This window comes from Dipodomys ordii, unplaced genomic scaffold, assembly GCF_000151885.1.
Source record: "Dipodomys ordii isolate 6190 unplaced genomic scaffold, Dord_2.0 Scaffold23, whole genome shotgun sequence".
Classification (NCBI taxonomy): domain Eukaryota; kingdom Metazoa; phylum Chordata; class Mammalia; order Rodentia; family Heteromyidae; genus Dipodomys; species Dipodomys ordii.
Window position 1 is genome coordinate 199,168 of NW_012267239.1, and position 8,487 is coordinate 207,654.

Consider the following 8,487-nt stretch of genomic DNA (forward strand, 5'->3'; position numbering starts at 1 on the left):
CCTCCAGCATCTGTTGTTATTAGAGTTCTTGATTATAGCCATTCTAACTGGGGTGAGGTGGAATCTCAATGTTGTTTTGATTTGCATTTCTTTTATGAATAGAGAGGTTGAACATTTTTTCATGTGTCTATTTTCCATCCTTCTTTCCGCTTCAGAGAAGTTTCTCTTTAAGTCTTTAGCCCACTTATTTATTGGGCAGTTGTTTCTTTTTTTTCTTTTTTTTTTTTTTGTCAGTCGTGGGTCTTGAACTCTGGGCCTGAGTGGTGTCCCTCAGCTCTTCAGCTCAAGGCGAGCACTTGAACTCCAGTGCCACTTCCGTTATCTGATGGTTTATTGGAGATAAGAGTCTCACGGACTTTCCTGCCAGAGCTGGCTTTGAACCGTGATCCTCAGATTTCAGTCTCCTGAGTAGCTAGGATTATAGGCATGAGCCACCTTTACACCTTTACACCTTCTTCCTCCTCTGCTTGGAATCCCATCACCTTGTCCCCCCAAACATAGTCAGCTTTCTTCAAACTCTAGCTATTAGAAAGCATGAAAGAGAGTTTTGTGGTGGGTAGCTCAGTAGTAGAGCACTTTATAACATGCATGAAGCTTTGGGTTTCATACCATTATACCACAAAGAAAAAAACAAGAGAAAGAATCAACAATTCCAGCACTGGTGGCTCATGCCTATACTCTTAGCTACTCAGGAGGCTGAGATCTGAGGATCCCAGTTTAAAGGCTACCCAGGCAGACAAATCTAAGACTATTTTCCCCAGGCCTGGGGCTTGAACTCGGGGTCTGGGCACTATCCCTGAGCTTTTGTGCTCAAAGCTAGTGCTCTACCATTCAATCCACAGCTCCACTTCCAGCTTTTTGGTTGTTAATTGGAGAGAAGGATCTCATAGACTTTCCTGCCAAGGTTAGCCTTAAACCAGGATCCTCAGATCTCAGCCTCCTGAGTAGCAGCTAAGATTACAAGAGTGAGCCAGGCAAATCCAAAGCTCTTATCTTTCTTTAACTAACAAAATGCCTGCAGTGGAGATATGGTTAAATTGGTAGAGTACCATTAGAGCAAGAAAAGTTAAGAACATGAATCCCTGAATTCAAACTGTACTATAGGTACACACATGTGTGTGTGTGGTGTGTGTGCGTGCACACCACACACACACACACACACACACCAACCCCACAGGATAAAACTCAGGAACAGCCAGACAGATACATAGGCACATGGGTGGGGTGAAGGTTTGGAACTTTCATATCTCCCTTTTGGCTCAGCCACCCTCTAAATGTTCAGTGATCCAGAGGGTCTCTCTGCCTATCTTTTTGGGAGTCTGCATGGAAGCTTCATTCCACAGGCATGACAAGATCAGTGGGCACATAGGCAATAGAGACCTAGCCAAGGACACAAGGAATACATATAAGGCATTAATGGAACTTCAGTTTGCCAGCCGGGCTGCTCTGGGAACAAAGGGAAAAGCCAGTCTTCACTGGTTTGCTGGAATGGGTTAACAGCCAATTGTCATTTTGCCTCAAGAACTCAGATGCTCAGATCCCAGGGTAGAGCTCAAGCTGCAGACCCTCCTGGTACTATGAGCTGAGAGTGGGGTGGGATTCTAGGTGCTTAACCTAGTACTGTTGCAGCTAAAAGTGCCCTTCAGGACCCTGAGAAAATACCCTAGGCAACTGTTAAAACAACCTACATGCACAGGTGTTCTCTACAGCAAAGCTAATAGGAAACTAATAATGTATTACCCAGTTGGATAATCCATTATTATCCAACTAATAATGAGTTGTGTGGCCCAATATGAGGTCACACACACAGTAATATTTGTGTGTGACCTCCAGTATGAGTGATCATTAAGTGAAGCTATGGGGTGTATTTAGGTTTTCTTGAGGTAACTTGACAATCTCTGTTCTTTTTTTTGACCATGAAAGAAGGCAGATTTGCTGACTGAGTCACTTTCCCTTCTGTGTTTCCTCTGGGCAGGCTGCGAGCAGCTGGACATCCCACAGAGCCTCTCTAGTTTCCAGCCATGATCATCAGGTACATGGGGGTGAGTGGGTTTGGTTGTAAGAGGCAAACAGCTCATCTCTGCTTGCAGATACCTCCTTGTTTGGCTGACAGTTGCACATTTCCCAGGACTTACAGCATGGCTGGTTCCAAAGGAAGCATGCCAAGCATCCTAAACCTGATGTCCCAGCACTCAGAGCTGATCACTTGCTAAGGGCTAAGAACAGTTGTTTTTCAATAGAAACTTGGCCTGCAGCCCCCCACTCGTTCTGGCTCCTCCAGCTGTGGTGCAGATGGAGACAGCTGGACCTAAGAAACTCAATGGACTTTGAGGGATGGTTCACAAAGTTGAGCGAGGGAGAAAGAACGGGAGAGAGAGACAGAGAGAGACAGAGACAGAGAGAGACAGAGAGACACAAAGAGAGACACAAAGAGAGAGACAGACAGAGACAGAGACACAGAGAGACAGAGAGAGACAGAGAGAAGTGTCCTAGGACTTGAATTCAGCGTTTGGTCACCATTAGCTCCAGGCTAGTGCTCTACCACTGAGTCACAGCTCCATTTCTGAATTTTTCAGTAGTTTAGTGGAAATAAAAGTCTCATAGGGGCTGGGAATGTAGCTTAGTAGTAGAGTGCTTGCCTAACATGCATGAAGCCCTGGGTTTGAGTCCTCACTACTACCTAAACAGAAAAAGCTGGAAGTGGCCAGCCTGAGGTAAAAAGGTAAGACCTTGTTTGAAAAATAACTAAAAAGGGGAAGGAAGGGATGGTAGAGGAAAAACAAAGGAGGAAGTAACAATGCTTGATAGGAAATGTACTCATTACCTTACTCATGTAACTGTAACCCCTCTGTACACTATTTTTATAATAAAAAAGAAAAATAACCAAAAAGAAACTTGTAGGGCTGCAGGCCAAGTTCTTTAGCGCGCTCCTTCCTTCCTTCCTTCCTTCCTTCTCCCTCCTTTCCCTTTTTTCTTTTTGTGCTGGTACTGGTACTTGGCCTCAGGGCTAAGATTTTCTCCTTTAGCTTTTTCACTCAAGGCTAGTGCTCTACCACTTGAGCCACAACTCCACCTATGACTTATTGTTGATTCATTGGCAATAGCTCATGAACTTTCCTTGCTTCAAATAGGAATCCTCAGATCTCAGCCTCCTATATAGCTAGAATGACAGGTGTGAGCCACCAGTATCAACTTGTGCCCTCTTGTCCTTTCTCTTAAGAGTCCCTTTCCCCTAATGTAATATACCTTCTCCTTGTGGAAACCCACCTCCAAAAATCCCTCTGACCTCTCTAGAATGTGTTAGCAGCATTTCCATATGATGTTAAACCAGATAAGGCTTCTGCTTCAGAGCAAAAGCCTCTTGGAGGCTGTGGACTTTGGGAAACCATCTGTGGCTGCTTCCTTCCCTATCTAGAGGCTCTGGCTCTTCATTCCCAGCACTTGGTAACTGCTAAGGAAATGCCTGCTCAGTAAGCTATTTTTGGCTGAAAAATGACTCTTTCTGGCCATGTGCCTATTAGCCTGCAGTTCTGACTATTCAGGAGTCTGAGATCTAGAGGGTCATAGTGTGAGGCCAGTCTTGGCAGAAAAGTCTGTAAGATTCCATCTCCAAAATCAGCAACAAAAATTAGGGCTTGAGGATATGTGGCTCAGGTGGTAGATAGCCAGCCCAGCCAGCGAGCTGAGCTAGTATGAGACCGAATTCAAATACCTATAAGAAAAGAAAATGTCAGCCGGGCGCTGGTGGCTCATGCCTGTAATCCTAGCTACTCAGGAGGCTGAGATCTGAGGATCGCGGTTCAAAGCCAGCCCGGGCAGGAGAGAACGTGAGACTCCTATCTCCAATAAACCACCAGAAAACCGGAAGTGGCTCTGTAGCGCAAGTGGTAAAGCGCTCGCCTTGAGCTGAAGAGCTGAGAGACAACGCCCCGGCCCAGAGTTCAAGCCCCACGACTGACAAAAAAAAAAACAGAAAAGAAAATGTCTCTGTTGTTTTAGAATTTCAATAGAAAATATATTTTAGGGTTTTTGTTCATCATAAACAGTTAGCTGGGCTGGTAGAGTATTATCTAGAATATACAAGGCCTTGGCCAAAACAAAAACAAAAGACACTCTTATATACAAGAATGTTCATAAGAATGTTATACTTTAAAATTTTGTGGTACTGGGATCAAATCCAGGGCCTTGCCCATGCTAGGGATGCATTAAACCCCAGCCACAGGAACTTATTTTTAATTTTGGGGCTTGAACTCAGGGCCCTAAGGCTTGCTAGGCAGATGTTCTACCACTTGAACCATGCCCCAGCCCTTTTTTGCTTTAGCTATTTTTTTTGATAGAGTCTTTTGTCTAGGGGCCATCCTCAGGCTGAGATCCTCCTTCTTATGTACTCCTCCTCTGTACTCAAATGCATACCACCACATCTGGGTTATTGATTGATATGGGGTTTTGCTAACTCTTAGCCTGGTTGTCCTTAAACTAACATTTTACCCATCTCAGCCACCTGAGTACTTGGGATTACAGGTGGGAATCATACTTAATTTTTAATACTAGGGTGAATTTTTGTTGTTGTTGTTGGTGGTGGTCATGGGGCTTGAACTCTGGGCCTGGGTGCTGTCCCTCAGCTCTTCAGCTCAAGATGAGATCTGTACCACTTGATCTATAGTGCCACATCTGGTTTCCTGGTGATTAATTGGAGATAAAGGTCTCACGGACTTCCCTGCCGAGGCTGGCTTTGAACCTCGATCCTCAGATCTCAGCCACCTGAATAGCTAGGATTAAAGGCATGAGCCGCTGGTTCCCCCCCCCTCTATCTCTCTCATCAGTTGTCAGGGTCTGGGATCTATTCTTGAGCTCTTTTGCTTAAGGCTAGTGCTCTACCACTTTGAGCCACAGTGTTACTTCTTAGGGTGAATTTTTAATTTCATTTCACATCTTTATCTCTCCTCCCCTCCTTTTCTCTCACTCACTCTCCTTCTCTGTGTTGAGAATTGAACCCAAGGGCTCAGGTATGCTAAGCATGTAGTATTCTACCATAGATTTACACTTAGCTTTAAGGGCAATTTTCAGAAAGTAAAACCATGTCTCTTGTACAAATATAAGCATATGTCAAAGAGATCATTTAACTTGTTAATTAAATGAGGAAACTGTTAAGATATTACTATCTGTTTAGAGGAGATCAATAATCAGACACACTTAGAGTCTAGAAATCTTGACATGAACTTGCAGATTAAGACAGAACTGGCTTTTCTGTTGGGGAGAGCCATCTTTAGGTAAGAATCATTTACATTGTTAACTATTTTCTATAATTTTCAGAGTGCTAAAAGAACTTGAAAGCCCAATCTTGCACAGATTCAAAACCAGATAACCTAGAAGGGCCAACTCTAATGTTGCTTTCTACTAAATACCAGGATTATCTGGGTACTGATGTCTTATGCTTGTAACCCTAGCTACTCAGAAGGCTGAGATCTAAGAATCAAAGTTCAAAGCTAGCCTGGGCAGACAAATCATAGAGACCTTTATCTCAATTAATCAGCAAAAACAAAGTGGAGGTATGGCTCAAGTTTTTAGAGTGCCAGGCTTGATTGGGGGGAAAAAAACTAAGAGCACAGGGCCCTGAGTTCAAGACTCAATATTGGCACTAAACAAAACAAAAACAGAAATACCAACATCCTTTTTTGCTCATTCTAATTTTCCTTACAATACCTCATAATTAGAGCCAACCCAATTTTTCATCAATGGGAAATGAATAGATAATGGTTGATACATACATATAATGGAAGGTTGCATAGCAACCAAAATATTAATTTTGCACACCACAGATATATGCAATGAGATAGATGGATGAAAGAAGACAGACACAATGGAATATAATCTGTATTTCTAGCAGGCTGTGTAGTGACCTCGAAAGATATTACATCCTAATTCCTGAAATTTGTAAATGTTGCCTTATTTGGAAAGAAAATGTCTCGGCAGATGTGATAAATTGAGGACCTTGTGATGGCAGATTATTCTAGGTGAGCTCTAAAATGCTATCATTCGTGCATTTATCAGAATCAAGGGGAGTGAAGCATAGTGGTGCACACCTGTAAGCCCAATACTTCAGAGACTAAGAAAAAAAGAATTGTAATTTAAGGCCAGCTTGGGCTAAATAGTTAAGACCCAGACTCAAAAAAAAAAAAAAGAGAGAGAGACGGGAAAAAATTACATATGCACACAAACATACATATACAAACAAACAATGTGATGTAGGGTTTTGTGAAGACAGGAGCAACAATTGGAGTGAAGTAGCTACAAAGAAAGGAATTTACAAGGAATGCAGGCAGATGCCAGTGTTAGATGAGGCAATGAGTAGAATCTCCCATAAAACCTGCAGCGGAGGGCCTGAGTTGTGGACTCAGCCCCTTGAGTAGCTAGGATTACAGGCAATGAACCTCTGGCACCCGGCATTCTGGTTAAGACACTAAGGTTATGATTTATTACAACAGCTCTAGGAGACAAATGCAATACTATAGGTTTCCATTTAATGTTAAAAATCAGGGCCTGCAGAATAGGGGTATAAGGAAATTGCTGAGTAACTGGTGATGGAACTCAGGACCATGTTCTTTTTTTTTTTTTGTCTGTTATGCGGCTTGAATTCTGGGCTTGGGCACTGTCCCTTAGCACGTCAGCTCAAGGCAAGTGCTCTACCACTTGAGTCACAACACCATTTCCAGTTTTCTGGTGGTTTATTGGAGATAAGAGTCTCATGGACTTTCCTGCCTGGGCTGGTTTTGAACTGCAATCCTCAGATCTCAGCTTCCTGAGTAGCTAGGATTATAGGTGTGAGCCACCAGTGCCCCGCAGAATCATGTTTTTGCTAGGCAAGCACTCTACTGTTTGAACCAAATCCCAGTCCTTTTTCTTCTTAGTTTTATTTTTTCAGGAAAGTCTTGTACTTTTTGCTCAGGCCAGCCTTGGACTGAGATCCTGAGTGGTGGGGCATTATAGATTTGAACCAAATGTCTGGCCCTAAACAATTTGTGTGTATGAGGAGGCTGGGAAGGTGGCTCAGTGGTAGAGTGTTTGCCTTGCATGCCTGAGGCCCTGGGTTTGATTCCTCAGCACCACATAAGCAAAAAAGAAAAAAGCCGGAAGTGGCGCTGTGGCTCAAGTGGTAGAGCACTAGCCATGAGCTGAAGAGCTGAGGGATAGCACCTAGGCCCAGAGTTCAGGCCCCACGACTGGACACCCCTCCCCCCCCAAAAAAAAAGATTGCTAGGCAAGAGGCTGGGAAGGTGGCTCAGTGGTAGAGCGCTTGCCTTGCATGCATGAAGCCCTGGGGTCGATTCCTCAGCACCAAGTAAGCAGAAAAAGCCAGAAGTGTTTCCCTGGCTCGAGTGGTAGAGCGCTAGCCTTGAGTTGAAGAGCTTGAGGGACAGTGCCCAGGCCCAGAGTTCAGGCCCCACAACTGACCAAAAAACAAAACAAAACACACACACACACAAAAATGCTAGGCAAGTAATAGATACCTGAATTATACCTTCCCCCAGCCCTAAATTTATTTTCCCGCTTTCACTTTTTGATTAACTCTATTATTTTGTACATCCCAACATAATAGGTATCTTTTAAGATAGTGTGGTGGGTCAAGTCTGAAATGCTAGCTACTTGGAAGGTGGAGATGGAGGATCATGGTTTGAGGACAGACTGTAAGAAAGTTCAACCAATAGCTGGGCACAGTTGTGCATACCTGTCATCCCCAGTGACACAGTGAAGCATAAGTAGGATTGTAATCCAGGCTATCGCAGGCATAAAGTGAAACCCTATCTCAAAAATAACCAATAGCTGGGAGTAATCCTAGATACTCAGGAGGCTGAGATCTAAGGACCGGATCGCGGTTCAAAGCCAGCCCAGGCAGGAAAGTCCTTGAGACTCTTCAATTAACCACCAGAAAACTGGAAGTGGTGCTGTGGCTTAAGTGGTAGAGTGCTAACTTTGAGCTGAAGAACTAAGGGACAGCGCCTGGGCCCAGAGTTCAAGCCCCATGACCGGAAAAAAAAAAAAAACAATAGAAAAGGGTAGTAGGTGTGGTTCAATTGGTAGATCTCCTGCATAACCAGCATAAGGTCCTGAATTGTATTTTTTCTTTGTTGGTCGTGGGTCTTGCACTCTGGGCCTGAGCACAGTCCCTGAACATTTTTGCTCAAGCCACAGCCCCATGTCCAGTTTTCTGGTGGCTAATTGAAGATAAGATTCTCATAGACTTTCCTGCGGGGCTACCTCGGAACTGCAATCCTCAGATCTCAGCCTCCTGAATAGCTAGGATTACAGGTGAGAGCCACTAGTGCCTAGCCAAAAAATTATATATTTAAATAGCTGTCACAGCTTGACAGGAAGTGAAATGATGTCAAGTGGTTGGGATAATATTATTCTGGATATGACATTTGCTAGCTGAGTGGTCTTTCTTTCTTTCCTCCCTCCCTCCCTCTCTTTCTTTCTTTCTTTTTTTTT